General features: G+C 31.4%; 1 long non-coding RNA gene across 1 annotated transcript; it reads right to left on the reverse strand.

The window, feature by feature from the left end:
- Positions 1-1000: 1000 nt before the first annotated feature.
- On the reverse strand, positions 1001-3333 carry LOC112737906 (uncharacterized). The gene is made up of 3 exons (XR_003169145.3): positions 3115-3333; positions 2463-2548; positions 1001-1648 (listed from the first exon to the last, which is right to left on the reverse strand). It is a non-coding gene; the product is annotated as an uncharacterized lncRNA (long non-coding RNA).
- Positions 3334-24613: the final 21280 nt, after the last annotated feature.

A 24613-nucleotide genomic window follows, 5' to 3' on the forward strand; every position in this document is an offset into this window, starting at 1 on the left:
AAACTTACACTTCGGGACTCAAAGTTGTCCTTCCAGCCATTTCTGGACACCTAGCGCAACCGAAAAGCTGAGCTGGCTGTCTTCGTGACACGTGGGCGTTACAACGGCTAGCTAATGTGGCAGAGTAAACTCTAGCGCATCAATTTGGTCCCTCAGCTGAAGTTAAAATCCTAATCCCCAAATTTGAAGGCCACAGTGCTAGCTCTGTTTTCTTCTCGTCGGTGCTGTGTTCTTGTCTTCTCCATCTTTGAAGTCCGACGGTTATAGCAACCACGAGCAATGCAGTTGGGAATTCGAACAACCCACGATCTTTTGGAAGCATCATGAGGAGAATGAACAGAAACAAAGAAGCTCGTTTGCAAGAATGGTGTGCCTGCGGATCGAGACCGGTGCTGCGGTAGTCAGGGACGGATTCTAATCCAGGGAGACCGTTCCTGGGTTGTCCAAACTACAATGTAAGTATTATTGTTGTTGATTGCTATATTTATGGATATAAATTTTGCTGATTGAATTTTTTTGGATGTGCAAACTGTGGGTAAGAAATGGTGTGGATTGTTTTTGTGGGTTGATAAAGTTTTGGAAGATGTCATGCCATGTGATGATAGAACAAGACATTCAGTTGATGATGAAGAATGGAAGATGAAGATTGCTTGAAAATTTGGTAAATTAGAGGCTGAAATTAGGGTTCTAAAAATGGGAGAAATTCTTATGTTTGTGTTCATGCTGTTGATTGTAGTTGGTGTTCTTGTATTAAAGCTGGATAGACAGCAGGGTCAACTGTATCTAGCAAAAAATAAATGACATGCATGTTATATGCATATGTTGTTCATGTACTTGTTCCTATCCTTTTGTTTGAAAGAAATGCAAATTAAAGTGTTTGATTATATGCATACTTCTGTTCCTGCACTTCTTTTCAATGAAATGGAAATGGACAGGATTTGAATTACTCTTAAGTCTGTAACAGAGGATAAAACATAACCAAAAGGCTGACAAAACTCAATTCAATAAAATCATAATTCATGTTGGTAATGTTTCATTCAAAAAAAGGCATTATAGAGCCAAAACACCAAGTATATCAAAGTTGTTAACATATTGACCTGATAAAATTCAAATACTAAAATCCCAACACTAGGACAATGTTTAAGGCATTGTAAACAACTTCAGCAAAATAGATACAAAAAAAGCCTTCTCTTCTATAATCATATCTTGTTTTTGTTGACTGATAACTTTTCCTTTCTTCAGCTTCTCTTCTTCAATCATATCTTGTTTTTGTTGACTGATAACTTTTCTTTTCTTCAGCTTCTCTTCTTCAATTATCTTTTGTTGTCGTTGATTGTTGATTTGTCTTTTATCATGCTTCTCTTCAACCATCTTATGTGCCAGTTGATTGCTAATTTTTCTTTTATTTAGCTTCCGTTCTTCAATAATATTATGAGCCTATTGATTACTTTTCTTCACTCTATTTATGCAATTCCTAAGCTTTTTTGTGGCTTTGTATGTATCATTTTCTAAGCTTATGAAGTCACTATTTTCGGGTGAGGCTGAAACACATATGTCAAAAGAAGATGGCTTCACGAGCTTTACTTCACAATCCTCACAAAACCATATAACTTCCTCCCAAAACACCACAGGACCATTTAAACAGTATCTGAAAAACAAAGTTAAGAACTCAGAGGCCAATAAAGGCCATATGATCGCAGAAGTAAAAGAAAAAAGATCAATTCCACAAATATTTCTATTTTAAAAAAGCTTTTTGAGAGAGAGAGAGGCAGGGGGGTTTAGAAGCAGTTATAAATCCAAGTCATTAAGATCATTTTGTCATGTATCAATTCAGCTTTCTTTGGTCTACCAGAACCTAACGATAATGGTTACACCAACGTATACCAATAGAAAAAGGAACATTGTTATGCAATAGAAGAAAGAATCAAGCTATGTAGTATGTACAGATGACATAAAAAAACTACTACAAAGGTAAATCAGAATTCCAAAAGCACATTTACTAAAATCCAAATTCAAGTTTCTCTTTTGTAATATAAACAAATACATCCTTTAAAACTAGTTAGGATGGGCTTCACAGTTCAGAAAACTTCATCCTCGGAATTGGGACTGCTATGGAAATATAAATACATTCTCCAAATAGGCAGAGTTTCAATTTATAATTTCACATATGAAGATGACACTTTATTATTTTACTATACATATTAAAATTTAAAAACACTACATTCTATTTGCAAAAGGTGGTTAAGGTATCAATACCAAGTATTGCTTCAATTCAAATTTTTAGTTATCATTTGGATTATCCAATTACAATGAGTACAATCCAACCTCCAACACTCAAATAGATATTCAAAAGAATGTCCACAAAGCATATTAGTAGTGGCATCTAGAACTAAGTATAAAATATGTACTTGCTACAAAAAGGGCATTCAAGAATGCAGAGAGAGGAAGTAAAGAATAAGTACCTATGCAAAGCACAAGCCTGATACTCTTTGCAAAAAACCAACGTCTCTGGAAAACCTTCGCCACCACACTTGAGACACACAGTTCCCTACAACAAGTTTACAAAGTTAGTTATATTCAAGTGGCTCAAAACTCATAAGACCAAAAGTGCTCTCAGCACTCTTTTATGCACTATTTGTGATTCACAAATAGGCTTTGTTTCAGCAGTCTTGTAATAATCACCATTCTAAAATGCTGAATAAAACCCATCCCTTTTAGTGTTTCGGCATTGTAACTACATTTCAGAATATAAACACTTGCAATTTCTCATCAGGAGTAGCAAAAAGGGAACAATTCACTTTCCCTTCAGAATCTACATTGTCCTGAAACACATTAACAATTTGAAAACTCCACAACTAACTGCAGTAAACCTTAACACATAAAGAACAACTTTTCATATCATCAAAATACAAGAAATACTCTCAGTCTATAATTTTGTTGGCCAAACCACTAACAAACCTAGTAACTGATCAAACCCTAGCACAGAGCACAAAACAGAGGCGTTCATAGCCACAGATTACATTCGAAAGAAACGGCCTGAACTTTGGTGAATGTTAAACTAACAACAATATCAAAACACAAAGAAAACACATATTTTTTTTATTTTCGGCTTACCTGTGTTAGAGAAATTAGCCTTCCCAACTCTGTGTATGAAGGAGATGACAACAGCGATGCTCCAGGGCCTGAGTTTTTGACTGAAATCAGTGCGGTTAACGCAATCGCACATGCACCATTGGTGACTGTCTCGGAGAAGAAGAAACCTCACTATCTGTTGTGTTTTGAGAGGAAGGAGATCATACGTTAGAGTTACGTTGAGGGAGGGAGGCTTTCAGCATGAAACGACATCGTTTCATCTCATTTTGGCACCACAGCCAAAACGGCGTCGTTTCAGTAAGGCCCATGTGTCACGAAGACAGCCAACTCAGCTTTTCGGTTGCGCCAGATGTCCAGAAATGGCCGGAAGGACAACTTTGAGTCCCGGAGTGCAAGTTTGGGGATGAATTTGAGGAACTTTTAAGTTCAGGGACTATTATGAGGCTCGAGTACAACTTTAGAGACTACATTGAGGCTTATCTCCAAAAAGAAAGATATTGTTTTGATATAAGTTAGTGTTAATGGCATTATATTTGGTGCTACGAATGAAAGTTTAAACAAGTATTTTTCCAAACTTTGCAAAGTAAATATGAAATATTTATAATGGAAAAATCTAATTTCTTTCTCAAATTCCAAATCAAATAATCAAGAGAAGGACCTTTCTTGAGTCAAACCAAATAATCAAATAATCAAGAGATTTGGAATGAAAACTGCTAAAGCCATAAAAACTACAATGTACACAACTTATTATCTTGACAAGGATGAAAAAAAATAAGTAAATGTAAAGAAATATCGAAATATGATCGGACTTTTATGCTATATTTGTTTGAAGGAAAAATAGAAGGAAAGAAAAAGGAGGAAAGAAAAAGAGAAAGAAAATTATTATTGTTTGGTTGAGAAAAAAAATTAGAGAGTAAAAAAAAGAATAAAAAAAATTAGTGGGACCCATCAATTTTTTTTCCAACATTGGAAAAAAATAAAGAGAAAATTAATTTTTCTCTCTTTACTTCTAATATTACTCCTTTACTTTTTTTTTCAACATATTTTATAACATAAAGATAAAATTATCTTTTCATAACATTTCTTTTCTTCTTATTTTCCTTCCATCCAAACATATCTAAAGAAAATAAAAATTCACTCAATTTCTTTTTTTTTCTTTCTCTCTATTTCTTTCCTTCCAACTAAACATAGCCTTACGCTGATTTTAGACAAGTAGGCCGGACATATTTTTTACTGTATCTATGTGTGATAGATACCAAACTAATCTCAAAGAATCTCACTTAAATGCGGTTAAAAGAAGAAGCTTTTTTCGGTGGAAAAAGAATAATTTGAACCTTGAAGGACCAGGTTATAAATTCAAATAATAAAAAATGTATGGGTTGGTTCACAAATAAAGTAGAATAATGGTTGAGAGAAATTTGAAAAAATTTTAGAATTTCTTATTACAAGAAAGTACCAACGGCGCATCATGGTGGAGGAGATCTGCACGATGTCATCGCTGCCTCGTCTTCCCCGACAAGTTCTGCCGCTTGTTCTGCTTTTGCGCCGACAGATGTGAAGCACTCGGAGTACAGTTTGGGCGTGGACTCAGTGCCGCTGGTTGAGGAGATCTGAGAGAAGAGCAAAACAGAGAGATTCAGAGAGGAGAGAGAGCTCGCCTCGCCGTCGTCTTGCCGTCGCCACCGCAGTTCATCACGTCTCCAGATCTGGTCGCAACGCCCAAGCCTCTGAAGATGTTCCATTATGACCTCCTTGACGAGACGCAGAACAAGCTCGATTATATCCTCTCTCTCTCTCTCTCTCTCTCTCTCTCTCTCTCTCTCTCTCTCTCTCTCTCTCTCTCTCTCTCTCTCTCTCTCTCTCTCTCTCTCTCTCTCTCTCTCTCTCTCTCTCTCTCTCTCTCACTGTTGAGAACTTCCTCTTGTGCCGCTTCCATATTCTTGTCTTCAAGTCTGGCATGGCCAAGTTCATCCATCAGTGCATATTAGGTCTTTTTACATCTTTTCACATTTTTTTCTCAATTTAGGGTTTTTAAATTCCTAATTTTCTATCACTCATGTTTCTTTATTTTTTTGTGCTTACTTTAAAGTTTAAAATCTAATTTCTTAAACATTCAAGTAGCTCAAAATTTTAGTCTGATCTCTTTGTTGGTTTATAGGCTTTTGATAAATTATTTAATTATGTATTTAGCTTGGTTCAAATGATTGTAGATGAAGGATGATTTCAAGAAGTGACACAAATTTTACTGTGAGCAGCTTTTTAGCAGACCACAGAGGAGGTTCATTGAGCTGGAAGCTCTGGAGAAAATCATACAAGAAAGAATATTGTCAGTACTGAAAATTTCAGTGGAGGCTCTCTTGAATATAGTATGTAGTCTTGGGAGTTTGTTGTAAAACTTTTATCACAAATAATGTTTAAATCTCCTTATTTGGAAAAAGAAGTGGAGATTGAATGTTGAAGTTTTGGCATTTAGCCCATGAGTAAGCAATTGTGGCTTGTAAATGAGAAGTTCTAATTTGATATTTGTCGTTAATTTCTTTTTACTGTTCAAGGGGAAACACTCATATTGTTCCAAAATTTTCATCGAAACTTTATTGATTGAATACAGCTCCACTACAATTTTGCAAGGTACCTTTCTTCAGCTTGTGTTATAATCCAAATAAAAGATTTGCAATAACTCAATGGATTGTGATTCTATCTTCTGATAGGATCTGAAAGGAAAAGTTGTTGTCTTGGATTTCTAGACTTATTGTTGTATAAACTATATGCATGTCACAAGAAGGTATTGATTCAAATTGATATGTTAAATTAATGAAATATAATTTTGAGATATACTGATACTTGTAGTCATTCTTGTTATAGCTATTAAGCTTATTACAGTGTGGTGATTTAAAAAAGTTTTACATTGTTCCTGATTTGGAAAAGATCTTGATGATTTTGTGGAGGCATCACTGATGTTTTATGGAAAATGTAATTTATTGGATAATATACCAATTACGTTGAATTTGGAGAAAGATAATGATCCTCGGCTTTCAGCATCTCCATTGAAGTTCCCTGAAAAACTAGCAATTGATATCCTCACCAACAGGCTTTTTATTTCTATCTCTTTCTTTGTCTCTGTCTCTCTCTCTCTCAACTTCAAATTAAATCTCAAATCCCAAAATGTATTCAGGTGGTTACCGACCTTGATAGGGTTGGGAGCAAGGTTTGCAGGATGGTTCATTTGATGATGCCACCTTTAACAAATTGGTGACAGTACTTGAAATTTAATGGAGATATGGAGGAGACAGAGGATTCGATAAGCTGATCAATCTTGTTATTCTTTTTTTTATTAATCAAACTAGTATTTTGTGGATTATGTTGGTATATAAATTTTTAGGAATTCTATTACCTGATGTACTCATTCTGTTCAAACAAGAGACCATAGTTTTTGATACGCTATTACTATTAAGGGTGAGTTTGACAAACACGTTGAGATGTTTGGCAACTTTTTTTTTTCTCTGAACCTAGACATAATTTTGTATTCTAAAAGCGCGTTTACTTCACGCAAGAAACTGTAGCTTTTGCATACTTAAAGTGTGTTTAGGTTTGTTATTGATCATTATTGGTTTTAATAATTTTCTCCATAATTTTTTTTATCATTTTTAATACTTTCTTTTATATTTTGACTTTTTATTTTTTTTAATTAAATTTTTTATTATAATTTTGTTATAATATGAATTATTAATTTTATTAAAAATGACAAAATAAATAAAAAAGTAATCATACATAACAATAGAGTCATAAGTAATAAAATGTTATCGTCCAAAATAATACTAAATAAAAAATATTGAGAATATTAAAAAAATTATAGAATATTTTTTGTTTGATATTGTAAAATTTATCATTGTAATTTTTGTGTATTATTTATTATTTTAATTTTTTTATAATATGTATTGTTTTGTGTATGATTTATTATTTTAATTTTTTTATAATATGTATTGTTGTTCCTATTAGAAATGATAAATTAAATCACTTAGAATTTATTATAAACTCTTTTTCATTTTTTCAAATTTTGCCAGAAAAAAAAAATCACATTTCAATATAAAAGATGAAATTGTACAGGAGAATATGTGTTTGATTAAAATATGTAGTATTTGATCATTAAAATATAGGTAGTAATTCAGGCTGTTTTGGGAGTATGGATTTGTATTACATTATTTTAAGCTCATGTTACAAAAAAAATAGTTGGTCTAAAAAAAATCAATTTTTTTTAAAAAGTCGGTCTTTAAATAGTTGGTCCAATTAAATTATAATGAATCGATCTACAAATTCATTAAATTTTGGGTTAAACATAAAATTATTTTTTGTAAAAGATAATTATAAAATTAAAAAAATGAAGAAAAATAAAAAAGAGAAAAAAGATGCAGATATAAAAAAAGAAAAAAGAGTCGAAAGAAAAGGAAGAAAATGGTGGTGCCAATAAAAAAGGGAGCTAGTAAAAATACTGCCAAAATAGACTATAAAAGAGAGGTAAATTAGGGGGAGGGGGGAGAGCAGAGAAGAGAGAGAAGAGAAGAGGTGGATAGTGATGTGTGGTGGAGTGACAGTTAGAACAAGTCCAACCATTCAATTTTTATTATATTTTTTCTGTTAAAAGGAGAAATCAACAGTTGAAAAAAAGAAAAAAAAGTCTCTACATAATTTTTGAGAGGAGAGAATTCCTCTCAATAAAGACTTGTATTGTTATTATAAAAATAAATAATTCTATAAAATTTTAATTAATTAAATAATTATATTAAATAATTATATCTCTTTTTAATTAATAATTTATATTAATTATTTAAATAATAATTAATTAAATAATTATATTTTTATTTAATTAATAATTTATAGTAATTATTTATATTATCATTAATATTAAATATTATTTATATTATTATATTAAATTTAATTTTTACACCTTATAAAATAATTTTTAGTTGGGTTAGTTATTTTTATTTATAAAATTTAAAATGTTAACCATATTATTAAAATTAATCCTTGCAAAACTAGCCGTTGTAAAATTAGTCGTCAAAAACTAGCCGTTACTATATTACCGTTATTATTAATAAATTAATATTTTATTTCTCTATATATACTACTTACATACACTTCTATAAATTGCCGTTTTCAATTCAATTTAGTGCATCAAGACATAACTCATCTGGTGTTGGTGACTCCTCTAACCCATTCTCTCAGACTCCGATACAATCTTGTCCAAATTCACAATATTCAAATTTTGCCAGCCTTCGTGAATTATATGCTATCAACCTTAATGATGATGATATTGAAAATCGGAAGCGAAATAGTATTCAACACTGCCATTGGAAAGAGGATGAGATATTGATAAGTGCATGGTTAAATGTTTTAACTGACCCTATAGTTGATACCGATCAAAAGGGCGAAATATTTTGGAGTCAAATTCATAACTACTGTGTAGAATTTTGCACCGACATGACAAGGGGGTAGTTGCATGTAAGAAACAATGGTGTAAGATCAACAAGGTTGTTGCACAATTTGTTGGTTGCTACAATCAAGCTAGTCCAAACATAAGGAGTGGTTCGAATGCTGATGATATAAAGGAGTTGGCTTATAAATTTTATTCCACAAATTATGATCAAAGATTCACTTTTGAGAGGAATTGGAATATACTTTGTTTGGAGAAAAAATGGAGAAGCCAACTACCTACACAGAGTGGAGGCTCAAAGAAAACTAAGATTAGTGCAACTAGAGCATATTCATCCTCATCAAATCTAGAAACACCGTTGGTTGACGAAATCGGTGTGGACTCTCCTGTTCGCCCACAAGGATCAAAGAAGAGCAAGAAAAAAAAGTAAGGAAAAAGCACAAATGTCTGAAGATCTTAGCGAAAAGAAATCATCGGTTGTTAAAAAACTATCTCTCATGAAAGATATTAAGAATGTTAGAGAAAAGGAACTAATGAATATGAAAAAAGAAAGAGAAGAGGAGAGAGAACATAGAGTAAAGATTATGACAAACAAAGAGAAGGAGTTACAAATACAAACGGCAATGAAAGAACAAGAATTACAAACTCAGAGCTATATTAAAGAAATGGAGATAAATGCAAAAGAAAGGGAAATGGAAAGGATGACAAAGGAAAGGAAAAGAGAAACGGATATGCAAATACTTAATACTGACACATCTACAATGAGTAAAAAATGACGAGCTCTTCATGAGATTGCATGTGAGAAAATAATCAATAAGTGGCTTACTTAATGGTTCCTTATATTCGTAGAGTTAAGTAGTATGTTTTTATTTTTATTACGTATTACTGGTATGTGATGTAGTCTGTTTTATTTATTTCTGATGTAACTTTTTAAATTAGTCAATATTATTGTGCCGTTATTGTTTATGAAAGTGCCCGTTGCAAAACTAGCCGTTTTAAACTTATGCAAGAAAAAATTAGCCATTAAATAGCCGTTGCAAAACTAGCCATTTTAAACGAGTTAAACCCCAAAATAGTCCTGAGATTAGCGTCGTGCACTAAAATCGTCCTTGAGATTCCAATTGCACCAATTACGTCTCTGAGATTGAAAAAAATGCACCATATTAGTCCTTGACCTATTTTTCATTAACGACGTGATGACATGGCATGATGACATGGACTGTAAGTGACACGTGTCACTTCATGATTTGGCCACGTGTAATGGTATGATGATGTGGTGACCGGTGACACGTGGCATGCTAACGTGGATGGTTGTGCCACGTGTCACAATGTTATTTGGTCACGTGTCTGTTTGTGCCACGTGTCGCAACAGTATTCGTCCACGTGTCATCCATTATGTCATCGTTGTATATGCACCAAATTAGTCCCTCACTTTACATTAAGTGACTCATTTTAGTCCCTGAAATTGAATGTCGTGCACTAAACTAGTCTCTTCACCAGTTTTTTCTCATTTTTTTCTATAAATTCAAAATTCTCAATATTTTTTAATGCATTAATTTCAATTCTATTTTCACATGTTCTTCAAATAAAAATGTTTTTAAAAAATATTTTTTCTCTTACGAATACCCTAACTGCCGACTTAGAGTTGACGTGAAGGCTTTTCAAGCACCTTCACTGCCATCTCCGATCTCTTTCAATACTTTTATAAAATATTTTTTTCTTGTGGATATCCCTAATAACTGCCGTCTTGGAGTTGACGTGAAGGTATTTCAAGCTTCCCTCATTACCATCTCTAACCTCTTTCGTCTAGACTGTAGAGGTCAAAGATGATAGTGAGGCTGCTTGAAGTGCTTTCAATCTAACTCATTTACACATAACAAAAACGTGTATTTCATAAGAAAAAAATGTTTATTTTAATTTTTAATTTATTGTTAAAAATACATATTTTTTTATGAAAAAATGTGTCTAATCAATCATATAATTATTTTTTTATAATAACATACTTATATATTACAAAATTTACCAATATTAAATTATTAAAAAAAATTATATAATTAAAACTAAAATCTTAAAATTTTTTATAAAAGTCTTTGTATTTGAACGATATATACAAAAATAGAATTGAAATTAGTGTATCTAAGATATTAAAATTTTGAATTTATAGAAAAAAATGAGAAAAAATTGGTGAAGGGACTAGTTTGGTGCACGACATTCAATTTCAGGGACTAAAATGAGTCACTTAATGCAAAGTGAGGGACTAATTTGGTGCATATACAACGATGACATAATGGATGACACGTGGACGAATACTGTTGCGACACGTGGCCAAATAACATTGTGACACGTGGCACAAATATCCACGTCAGCATGCCACGTGTCACTAGTCACCACATCATCATACCATTACACGTGACCAAATTATGAAGTGACACGTGTCACTTACAGTCCACGTCATCATGCCATGTCATCACGTCGTTAATGGAATATAGGTCAGGGACTAATATGGTGCATTTTTTTCAATCTCAGGGACGTAATTAGTGCAATTGGAATCTCAGGGACGATTTTAGTGCACGATGCCAATCTCAGGGACCATTTTGGGGTTTAACTCCATTTTAAACTTAGACAAGAAAAAACTAGCCGTTAAGTAGCCATTGAGAAGTAGCTACTTGCGGACACACTTATAAATATCAACTATCAATGATTTAGCAACTCCATTTCAACTCTTGTTTCTTACCTCAAAAGAATAATAAAAAATACATCTCAAGATATGGCTAGAAATTTTGATGGTATGTTTAATAAAGCTTTGTATGATAAAAAAAAAAGACGGCAAGATAACACACTCATAGATAATTAGATCGATGAGTGTTTATTCGATGATTTAGAAGAAGAAGATATCAATAGAAGCTCTATCCCAACTCCTCGTAGATGGATCAACAAAGATCGAGAAGCAGGACATGATTGCCTTTTCCAAGATTACTTTGCAGATGACCGGTGTATAATGCTGACATTTTTCGACGGAGATTTCGAATGAGAAGACATGTGTTCCTTTAGATAGTAGACACTTTCTCAAATGTCTATCCGTATTTCCAATAGAGGGTCGATGCAATTGGAAGAAGAGGCTTGTCACCACTCCAAAAATGCACCGCTGCGATACGGATATTAGCATATGGTGTAGCAGCTGATGCTGTTGATTATTATGTGCGCATAGGTGAGAGCACTACAATTGAATGCTTGAAAAAATTTGTTGAAGGTGTTATTTTGGTGTTCAAGGATGAATACTTGCAAAAACTACATCCAAATTTTGTACGATGCCTGGTACAAATGGCGGAGGGTCGTGACTTTCCTAGCATGTTTGGTAACATTGAGTGCATGCATTGGTAATGAAAAAATTGTTTAAAGGCGTGGAAAGGTATGTACATGAGTGGTTATCGTGGTGTTGCAACCATAGTACTTGAGGTTGTAGCATCTTCAGATCTTTGGATATGGTATGCTTTCTTTGAAATTTTTGGTTCAAAAAACGATATCAACGTGTTAGATCGTTCTCTAGTGTTCGATGATATTAAATGACCATGCTCCGGAGATAAATTATACTATTAATAGTAATAATTGTACTATGGGATACTATTTATCAGATGATATTTATCCTGAATGGGTCACATTTGTCAAATCAATTTTAAAGCCATAAGGGGGAGAAACGCAAGTTATTTGCACAATATCAAGAAGGGCAAAGAAAATATGTGGAAAGAGTATTAGAAGTGTTGCAAGCACGCTTTGCAATTATATGTGGTCCAGGTCGCTTTGGGAAAAAGAAGAAGCTTGCAAACATAATGAGAGCTTGTATTATATTGCATAATATGATTGTTGAGGATAAAAGAGACACTTATGTTAAAAATTATGCTCAAGGCTTAGAATATGACGATGTCAAAAATGGCTTATCACAATCTCAGTTGGGAGAGAAAGATTTTGCATCATACCATCAATTTTTTCCAAGAAATGTCCAACTTTAAAATAGGCAACAGTATAGACAGTTGAAAGAGGATTTAATTGAACACATATAATAATTTCACAATGCTTGTCGTCAATTATAAAGCTTAACTATATTTTTTTATATTAAATAATTTTATAAATTAATATAATTTTAAATTATATATTATTGTTATATATGAATTTTTTTAATATTAATATTTTTTAATAATAAATTATTTTTAAATTTATAAATTTAAATAATTTTATTAAAAAATAATAACTATATTAATTTTAATTATTTTAATTAATTAATTAAGTGGAACTAATAAAAATTAAAGTTAGTTCTTTGTAATAAAAAAGAGAGATCGAGATGCTTATTTATTGTTTAGGAGGTGGGGTGGCCTCAGGGAGATGATCAGGTGAGGTTTGTAGGATTGGGATGTGTGCTAGGATTCTGGATTGCTGCTAGTGGTGGACTGCTTCTGAGGTTGGAGTAAGACATAATTATTTTAAAAATAATTGTAATGTTATGAATAATTTTAAAAATAAAAGAATGTTACTCTCAATTTTCATTTTAGGTTAAAACTTTAAGAATTAAAATAATACTTCACCATTTGTTTTAATATCTAAAATAAACTTAATGTTTTAGATGCAGCTCAGTTATAATTTTATTTTTAATTTCATAATTAATTATTTTTATGAAATGAAACTTTGTGATCTAACATCTTATTCAATGCAAGATCTTTTGTGGCAATCTTTCTTACAACAACCTTGTAAATGTGTTTGGTACATCTTTTAAGGTATTTGTGGTCGAAAATATTCCATTTATTATTACTTGAGAATTTCCTGCTTCTTTACGTTCATAATATCCCTCCTTGTTTTTGATAATGTAAAAAGGAGAAAATTTGGTTAAGAATGATACATATTTAAAAATGTATATTTTATTTAGAAAAAATATATATTAAACTTTGAAAGAATATGAATTTGAACATGAAATATCTTTGAGGTGAAAGTTTTCTTCTATATTTCTAATTGAATGTATGAATTAATTCTTTTAAATGATTATGATTATTTATTTTGATGAATGAAAAATATATGTGATGCAATAATACAAACATATTTTATCTAGAATAATAAAATTATTTGTTGAGTGACCAAAATAGATTTTAAGTATTGATGACGAAGCAATAATTAAAAAAATTATCAAATTTTGTCAAAAGAAAAGTAAATTTTAACCAAAAAAAATTAGTTACAAATTTTAAAATTTTTTCTTATCATGAAATTCAGAATACAAGCAATGAAAATGGTTGGAGAAAAATCCAAGATTTAGTAAAGCTAATTTTAGAACTTTAGAATCTTGTTAAGGGTAAAACTAATTTTATGTCTTATGTTAAAAATATTTTAAATTACGTTAAAAATTTTAAATAACTACATTCAAATTGGTTTGATAAAAACTCATTTAGATTTTGAAAACACATTTTTAGACATTTTTTGAAAGATGACGGTTGATAAGTTTGAATTAAATAAAATTCAAACTATCAAAATTTGAGAAACAAATTTTTCAAAAGTTTATTTGAAAATATCTATTTTTTTCCTACTGATGGAAATCACACTTTAAGCGAGTTAAACCCTAAAATGGTCTCTGAGATTTGCGTCATGCACTAAAATCGTCCCTGAGATTCTAATTGCACTAATTACGTCCTTGAGATTGAAAAAAATGCACCATATTAGTCCCTGACCTATTTTTCATTAGCGACGTGATGACATGGCATAATGACGTGGACTGTAAGTGACACATGTCACTTCATGATTTGGCCACATGTAATGGTATGATGATGTGATGACCAGTGACATGTGGCATGCTGACGTGGATGGTTGTGCCACGTGTCACAATATTATTTGGCCACGTGTCTGTTTGTGCCACGTGTCACAACAGTATTCGTCCACGTGTCATTCATTATATCATCGTTGTATATGCACCAAATTAGTCCTTCACTTTGCATTAAGTGACTCATTTTAGTCCCTGAAATTGAATGTCGTGCACCAAACTAGTCCCTTCACCAATTTTTTCTCATTTTTTTAAATTTAAAATTTTAATATCTTGGATACACTAATTTCAATTCTATTTTTTCATATATCATTTAAATACAAGTGCTTTCATAAATTTTTTTAAGATTTTACTTTTTAGTTTTAATTATATAATTTTTTTTAATAATTCAACATTGGTAAATTTTGTAATATATAAGTATGTTATTATAAAAAAATAATTATATGATTGATTAGACACATTTATTTTCATAAAAAAATGTGTTTTTAACAATAAATTAATAATTAAAATAAATATTTTTTTCTTATGAAATACACGTTTTCGTTATGTGTAAATTGTAACACCTTAACTTCTAGCACGTCATGATCGTACTAAGAATAAGGCGTTACGACTCTATTTTCCTTTTATTAGCTATTTAATATTGAGCCTCTACACGTTAACTGGTCGATAGTTTTTAAGAAAAACGAAATTCCTTTTAGTTTGGTATATACTTCAAACTCAACTATGTCAGATAAACATATACTCACATAATTAAGATTAATACATAATAATTATGCATACAAGACTTAAATACAAACCTACCCCTCTGTAAAAATACAACACTTTACAATATCAAGGGCGACGTTTGGTTCACCACCATCAGTGGCACACGGCCCGACGGCGGACTACGCCCGCGGTCACGGCGGCAGCGGCGGCAACAATGGCTGCGACAACAGCTCCTCTAGCGCACTTGCTTCCTCTCCCTCCGCGAATGGTGACGGCAAGGCACGAACGGCGGCGACCCTTCCTTCGTGACATGACAGTGATGGGACGAGCTCGACGTGGACGGCGCGACGAAGAGTTGAACGGCGGCGGTACCCAGCCGCCAACGCCACGCCCTTCTTCATCTCTTCTTCCTCGCGGTTCCCTCACTCTCTGGATCTCCATCTCTCATTTCTCTTCCTCTGATTTCTCTTCTTTTCTTTTCCATTTTGTTTGCTGAAGTTGTATTGTGTGTAGAGGTTGGCGGTGGTAAGTGAGTCATGAGGGAGTGTGAGCGTGGCTAATAGAAGAATGCACAGGTGGTAGGGGTTATACGTGTAGGTGAATTGGGTAATAGGGTTAGGGTTTAAATTTGGGGATTAGGAATTTGGGTATGAAATTGGGGATTTTGGGTAATTTAGTAATTTTAATAAAATTAAAGAATAATATAGTAATTGAAAACTAATTCCAAATCCATTAATAATATCCACAAAATTATCATTTAATCATCATTTACAAGTTATTTTTAACTCAATATTCTAATTCAATATTTGGAGATAATCAAATTAATTTTTTTTAAATTATAAAATAGAGTTAAAAATCTAATTATTCAAATTAAAGCATATAAAATCCTCATTGTTTTTTAAATCACCAAAGCTTTAAATCAATAATTAAAAGTACTCAATTAATACAAAAATTTCTGAAAATATGCTTTCGAATAAATAAAATAAATCATAAATAATTTATTATTTAATTTTCAAAATCTGGGGTCTTACATAAATGAGCTAGATTGAAGGCACTTCAAGCACCCTCACTACCATCTTTGACCTCTGCAGTCTAGACGAAAGAGATCGAAGATGGTAATGAGGAAAGCTTGAAATGCCTTCACGTCAACTCCAAGACGGCGGTTTTTAGGAGTATACGCAAGGAAAATTTTTTTTTATAAAAATACTAAAAGAGGTCGGAGATGGTAGTGAAGGTGTTTGAAAAGCCTTCACGTCAACTCTAAGTCGGCGGTTAGGGTATTCACAAGAGAAAAAATATTTTATAAAAACACTTTTATTTGAAGAACATGTGAAAAAATAGAATTGAAATTAATGCATTCAAAAATATTGAGAATTTCGAATTTATAGAAAAAAAAGAGAAAAAACTGGTGAAGGGACTAGTTTGGTGCACGACATCTAATTTCAGGGACTAAAATGAGTCACTTAATGCAAAGTGAGAGACTAATTTGGTGCATATATAACGATGACATAATGAATGACACGTGGACGAATACTGTTGTGACACGTGGCACAAACGGACACGTGGCCAAATAACATTGTGACACGTGGCACAACCATCCACGTCAGCATGCCACGTGTCACTGGTCACCACATCATACCATTACACGTGGCCAAATCATGAAGTGACACGTGTCACTTACAGTCCACGTCATCATGCCATGTCATCACGTCGTTAATGGAAAATAGGTCAGGAATTAATATGGTGCACTCTTTTCAATCTTAGTGACGTAATTGGTAGAATTAAAATCTCAGGGACGATTTTAGTGCATGACGCCAATCTCAGGAGCTATTTTGGGATTTAACTCCACTCCAAGCACTTGATATATACATTCTCATAGACTTATGCCATCAAAATAATTTGAATTTTTGAGTTTTATATTGTTCTGTTTCACCATTTCATAGATAAATTTTTATTTACCCATAGGCATCATTTGTAATCATACTCGTATTAAAATTCTAATCTTTCATATATCACCTTGTAAAAGAAAGAATTTGTGACTCTATGAGCTGCCTTAAAGTTGGAATTGCTTTAGAATTCACTTAGAACCAATATAGCTAAGATTTCACAAGGCAGTTTAGTTTTCAAAAAGTGTAACAAAATTATTGTTAGTTGTAGAGATTTATCAAGCAAGCATTAAAACTTTGTATATAGTGAAAATTTTCTGGCATTTCTGTAATGAAAACTGAACATAAGTAAAGAGCTTATACCAAACCCAATAAAAATTAAAGTTTATAATCTCTTTTCCTTAAAATCTTTAATTTTATTGAAATTTATGTTTCAAAATGTATGAAAAATACAATTTCTTATAAGTACTTAGCTAGCATTTGGAAGAGAGACAGAGATTGAGAGACAGAAACTGAGAGATTGAGACTGAAATAAATCTTAGTATTGTGTTCGGTATAAAATGGAAGACAGAAACTGAAATAAAAATGAAGCTCTAATTTAATTTGCACAAAGAATAAAGTTAGAATTAATTAATTGAAATTGAAATATTTTAGATATAAAATGTTATTAAAGTTTTAGTTTCTATCTCCAAAAATTCCAGTCTTCTGTGTTTCTACTTTTTAGAGGTATTAAAATATTAAAATTTAAAGACAAAAACTAAAATTTTAATACTAATTTTTATGCTAACAAATATAATATTAAATCTCAATTTCTTAATTTCCATCTCAATATTTCAAAATAAATACTACCTTAGAGTTTGCTTGCAAATCTTTAAAAAGTATTAATATTTCATTTGTGCATTTAGTTTCTCTTTTTTTCAAGTAGTACGGAAAATAATAATACATGGTTCAAACTCTTAAATTTTTGTTAGGATACATGGTTTAATATACTTGTGCTTGGTGAATAACAAGCCTAGCTTAATTTTCCGAATATATATAACATAATTTGTTAACACAAATCTGCATAAAGCAGCGTATTTTCAATTTTTCATGCATCAAGCTTGTGTAAAGCAACAATGATGTGGTATAAGCCAAATGATATATATATTAATTCCATTAATGCAAGGGCGGCACTTAAGCCAAATAAACAGCTAGTTGGCCAGAAGGCAAGTGATTGTGGACTAAGCATAATATCATATCCTCATCGATATCATACAAATTAAAGCTTTAATTTGAGCGTGGACTATTTTTGTCTTCACCGCTTTTACAAGCTTTTCTCATCAACCGTGTCTATAATATGTGCTTTAATTTGAACAAGACAATCTCGGATGAATAGATTCGCTTTTGCACGGCTTAAAAATTTATTAATTAGCTGTAGGTGGATAATACTAACTTTAAATTTGATTTGGAGATAAATTCAAAAGTTGTATTTAATTAAGAAAAAAAGTATATTTGTACATTAGAATTGTTGTTTCAAGTTTCAACTCTGTACAATTAATAAATAACTATTAATTAGATGAATCAAACTAGAAAACCAACCTTTAATAGTCATCCTAAATTCTGAATATAACTAAATTTTAAATTTTCAATAAAATGGGATCAGAAAAGTAATTTTCACATTAAAATAACAAATGGGAATTAAAAAATATATTTTAATATTAATAAATTAACGAATATTAGATATAAAAATTGGTTTCCAATATATTTTTTAGATTATAGTCTTCTTACAATTTAAATGAAATATTTTTTATAAAACTAAGAAGAATGATAAATAAATGTATTGATGCAGTTGATTTTGTGCCTTTAGAGTTTGTACTTGTTTTTCAAATTATCGATTTTGTTCTTGTACTGCTGTCACGTAGGACATTCCGTTAATTATTTAACTTTGATCTCACGTTGGGACTAAATTGAAATTAAATGAAACTTTTTTAGATTCAAATAGAACACTTTAAATTTTAAGGACCAAAATAGGATTACGTCCAAACGTGGGGACCAATTTAGTATTTTACCCTTATTATTATTCTTATTATTATTATTATTATTATTATTATTAAATAGACATCCATTTAAAGAGTAATACTATATGACCAATAAATATTATCATTTTTTATCAACACTTGACTAGCAATAATTTGCATCCATATTTACAAAGTTTTTTACAAAAGAAACATAATTTTTACCTATATTTATGAGAATTTGTACACATAAATCAATATAATTTACACCCATATTTTTTAAAATTTACACATATAAATTAATAAAATTTATTTATTAAAAATAATTTAATATTTATATCAGTTAAATGATGACAAAAAAAAAATTAAAAAGAGTAAAGTATCGTTTTTGTCCCCAACGTTTGGGGTAAATTCTATTTGTGTCCCTAACATTTAAATCGTCCTATTTGTATTCCTAACGTTTGTAAAAGTAATTCAATGTTATCCTGCCGTTAATTACACATCATGAGCGCTTTAGTTTAAGTTTAAAAATCTTTTATCTTGAAGTTAGAATACAAATGTCTGGGATAGAATCGATGATCTACTCCGAAAAATAACTCATCAAATGTTGAAACTAATTCCTATAACATTTACATAATTCACTTTTCTAGAGATATAATTGAATCTAAACACAAATAGTGGGTATAATATTAAAATCGAACACATCCAAGTGAGACCTAATTGAGAATGAATACATCCAAGTGAGAATAATTGAAAAATATAATCTGATTTGTTAGTATAATTGATAGTAGGATAACATTGAATTACTTTTATAAACGTTAAGGATACAAATAGGACGATTTAAACGTTAGAGACACAAATTGAAAATTACTTGTCCCATGCAAATAACATTATCCCAATTTGCTTTCCAGTTTCCACTATCATTCAATAGGGACTAAAAAGTTTTAACCCAAATCCTAAAGATTCCGCTCGTTCTTCTTATAAATAAGTTGCTTAAGATGTACTATGAGCTACTACACTCACTAATAACTTTTGACCAGTTTGTGCTACCTAGCTACTTGTTTCTTTCTTGTCACTAAAAGAATTTCTTTTCTAAGACCATGGCCATTTCAATTAAGTCAAGACCATTTGTTCTCCTCCTAATTCTTATGGCATTATTGCTTATAGTGAATTCAGAGGCAAGACATGTCTCTAAGTTGTCTATAATGGGCAATAAGATTAAGAATAAGGTTGTGAAGCGCGAATTGATCAACACCAACAATGTGAAGTCTCACCCAAGAAGGTTAATGCAAGGAAGAGCAAGAATACAGAGAATGTCTCCTGATGGACCAGACACTCAACATCACTAGCTACTCAAATCAAATTGAGGAATTATATTTGAGCAAATGTCTTTTTCGATTTTTAACTTTTTTAAAAAAAAAAAATAAAACACTTTTTTGTATATAATTTAAAAAATTTTAATCAGTCTTTAATATTTAAGTAATTGGTCTAAACGATACATGCTGACTTATTAGGAGTCACTTATATCGATAATAGAAACTGTTTAGATCAATTATTTGAATAATTGAGAACTAATTAAAATTTTTTGAATTGTTAAAAAACCTTTTTTTTTTTTTTGGACAAATAGTAAAAAACTGAAAATGGCATTTACTCGTATTGTTTAGACAATTATCATCTTTATTTTAAAAAAGTATCAATTTTTTATGTATTTAGATATAACTACCGAATCTAAATACATAAAACAAGATTTTTTTTTTTAAAAATATATTACTTTTGTTTTTGATTAATTGTCTACTTTATTCTGTTTGGTAGAATAGAAAAGTAATCTTTCAGTTAATAATTAGCCAACAAATAAATGAGATGAGAGGAAAATATAATGTTTGGTTGTTGCTGTAGAGAGAAAAACAAAAATTTTAAATAGAGAGAGTAATGTTGGCTCATTATTAGAAAAAAAGTATTAAATTTCTAACGAAACAGAATGAAAAATCAATGTACTTGGACAATTAATTGAAAATAGAAGGAATATAAGATTTTCTATTAAGAGAGCAATTTTAAAGTGGTTTATTTTCTTTATCAATTATTCTAGTTCATTTATAATGGCTCTCACAAAAAAGTTGTTAAGTCCGAATATGATTTCTCAATGAAATAGATGGTAATCGGAGATATTACTGTTTCCACTTTCCACCCGGCGGATCAATCCGAATAAGCTCAATAGAAAATAATAATGTGGGTTTTCTCATGTTGGTATTTTAATCTATTCAAATATATTAATAAGTTCAAACTTGAATGCTTTGACATGTACTTGTTTTTGGTTTGCTGCAAGGGTAAGCTAGCAAACTGAAATTCAGAGAAAAATGAATGGGGGTGATGTATGTGAAGCAATTTTTGCTAATAATTTGTCATCTCATTTTTATTTGCACTACTTAAGTTTATTTCAACTCTTCTTTAAATTTATTATATTCTCTTGTATGACGAATAATTATCTATAAAGAGAGATGTCCAGTCAAACTTTGACTTAGACAAATTTAACTTACGTTGTAAATATATGGCTTATGTCTCAAACCTAAGCCTGTTATTTTTTATTGATTTTTTATCCAAATTTGAGACTCGGCTGTTAAAAGGTCTCACAAGACTACAAATCTATTTAAAAAGCATATTTAGTGAATAATAACTCAAAATAATAAATTTAAAAAATTTGAATTAACATTAGATACATTTTAGAATTTATAATTTAAATTTATAAATCATAATTTATTTATATGTCAATCGTTAACTACATACCATAACCATACTTATTACCATTCATAAACAATTTTTTTTTTATCTAAAAAAACTAAAAAACAACTACATCTACGAGAAAACTTCAAGGCACATCTATTATATACAATCTTGACTAACATGGACTATTAATTTTTTGAATTTAGTTTGGGTTTATTATGAGTATCAGATAAAAATCCAAACTAGAAACTATTTTTGTTTACAAAAAGAAAAAATTTTAACAAATCAGCCCAATAAGCTTCATAAGTTTTTTTCAAGTCTATAACCTGACATTTTTAACCAATAGACTTTATAAAAAATTCAAGTTTAGCATCTTTAATAAATTTAAACATGCTTATTTTTTTTCTACTTTTAAGTTGTTTTACTTCACCTAACAAAAAATTGTTGTAACATATGTTGTTACCTTCTATGTACGAACATTTGTGCAAGATTCTATACTCCATCTCAAATCCTTTTCTACCACTTTTCTTTCTCTAGTAGACTTTGCTAACCCCAGGAAGGTTGGTTTCTTTTATCTGCCAAAAGAGGGTTAGTGTATCGATAGTATTTTTTTTTGAGTATACGCGCAAATAGTGAATTAGGCTTAATAGTAATTTGCCAAAACTGTTTACCCAACAAGGCTGGGTTTTGGACTTTGAGATCCTTAAATCCCAATCTGCCTTTCTTTTTGGGTTTGGTCATACAATCCTAACTAACCCAAGTCATCTCTCTCAATTCCCTTCTGACCCCACCAAAACTGTCTTAGAATCATGTGTATTTCTTTCACTATAGAATTTGGAAGCTTGAAACATGAAAGTGTATATATTGGAATAGCTTCTCCGACAGCTCTGATTAAAACATGTCTGCCACCTGCTGATAACAGACTCTTCTTCCAAGCCTAAACTCTTTTCTGAACTTTATCCTTTATTGCACTGAATGTAGCCCTTTTAGATCCCTGAATAATGGATGGAAGGCCTAGATATTTATCTTGGGCTCCTGTATGCTTTATGTTAAGTAACTATGCTAGCTGTTGTCTTCTGAAGAGTGGGGTGTTTTGACTAAAAAAAACTGCTGATTTGAGAAGCTTAACTTTCTACCCGCTAAGCATATCATATTCATTGAGTAGAGATAGGATATTATTGCATGATTCCTCATTAGCCTTCCTAAATAAGATACAGTCGTCAGCAAAGAGAAGATGATTGACTATTGGAGACCTTCTGTGAATATAAATCCCCTGAATAGATCTGTTTTGCTCTGCCTTGTGTAACAGATAGGATAATCCTTCCGCACAGAATAGAAATAGATAAGGTGATAAGGGATCTCCTTGTCGAATACCCCTTGTTGGTTTAAAAAAGCAATAAGGTTGACCTTCTACAAGAACAGAGGAAGAAACAGTAATGACTAATTCTCTTATCCAAGAAATCCATCTAGTTTCAAAACCCATTCTCTCCATGATGAACCATAAAAAACTCTACTCAACATTATCGTATGCTTTACTCATATCCAATTTAATAGCCATTTCACATTTCAATCTGCACCTCTTAGTTTTGAGGTAATGCATACATTTATGAGCTATTAGAATATTATCAAAAATTAATCTACCCTTTAAAAACGCACTCTGGTTTGGACTTATTAAATTATTCATAAACTCCTGACGTCTATGTACTAGAATATTGGAAATAATCTTATAAAAGATTGAGGATAAGCTAATAATTCTGATCTGTGATATGTCTCTAGCATTCGAGATCTTAGCGATCAAACAAATCTGTGTATGGTAAAACGCCTTGAGCATTTTACCTCCACCAAAGAAGTTACGAACCGCCTTAAAAAGTCACCACCCACAATGTCCCAATAAAATTGGAAAAATCGTGTTGTGAAGCTATCCTCACTTGGAGAACTTTGAGGACAAACGCTGAAAGTGAATCTCTTGGTTTCCTCTATAAAGATTGGTCTCATTAGCCTCCAGTTGATGAAAGCTATAACCGGAGGACTGAAACCACTGAATATGTCACCAGATTCTAATGGGTTAGTGGATGAAAATATTTCCTTAAAATAATTTTCATCCACTAGAGCTCTATGGATTTGAAGCCATCTTACCATCGTTCCGAACTAGTCCCCATATTTTATTTTTCTGGTTTCTAACTTGGAACTTCTAATGAAAGAACTTTGTGTTGCTATCTCCTTCTTTTAGCCACCTGCATCTTGATTTTTCCTTCCAAAAACTTTCTTCTTTTGATAGCTCCTTTTCTAATTTTTTTCTCTACCTCTAACACCTCTAGCCCACTAAGATAACCCACTATACTCAACTGTTCTAACCTAAGATTTAGTTTTTCAATTACCTTTTTAGAGTTGGATTTGTTATGCTGCTGCTACTGCACTAAACAGTGCCTACAACACTTCAATTTCTGTGCCAAAATGAACATAGGTGAACCATTAACTTTCATACTCCAAACTTCCGCTATTAGTGCCCCTATATCCTCCATCTCACACCATCGCTCCTGAAATTTAAATCTTCTTTTGATAGACCATCTTGGAGGATCCAAATCAAGTAAGAGAGGAGCGTGATCCGAACCATTCTCCAATAATCTTCTTACCACCGCATCTACATAAGTTTCCCTCCAAACCATTCCATCCATAAAACTATCAAGCCTCTCTCTAATTAACACCTCTCTAGCCCTCCTATTTGACCATGTGAACCGCTGTCCTATCATTCCAAGATCAACCAATTAATTATCGTTAATAAAACCATTAAAATTTTTAATGGAGGCATCAGACCATATATTCCCTTCCTCCTTTTCTTCATAATTTGTAATTGCATTGAAGTCACCCAAAATGATAAAGCTACCTTCAAATTGCTGAAGTCGAGAAGAAAGTTCTTCGAATTGATTGATTCGAATCAGCTTATTAGTGCTCAAGTAAACTCCAACCAACCCCCAACTCACATTCTTATTCTCAT

Source organism: Arachis hypogaea, chromosome 13 (assembly GCF_003086295.3).
Source record: "Arachis hypogaea cultivar Tifrunner chromosome 13, arahy.Tifrunner.gnm2.J5K5, whole genome shotgun sequence".
NCBI lineage: Eukaryota > Viridiplantae > Streptophyta > Magnoliopsida > Fabales > Fabaceae > Arachis > Arachis hypogaea.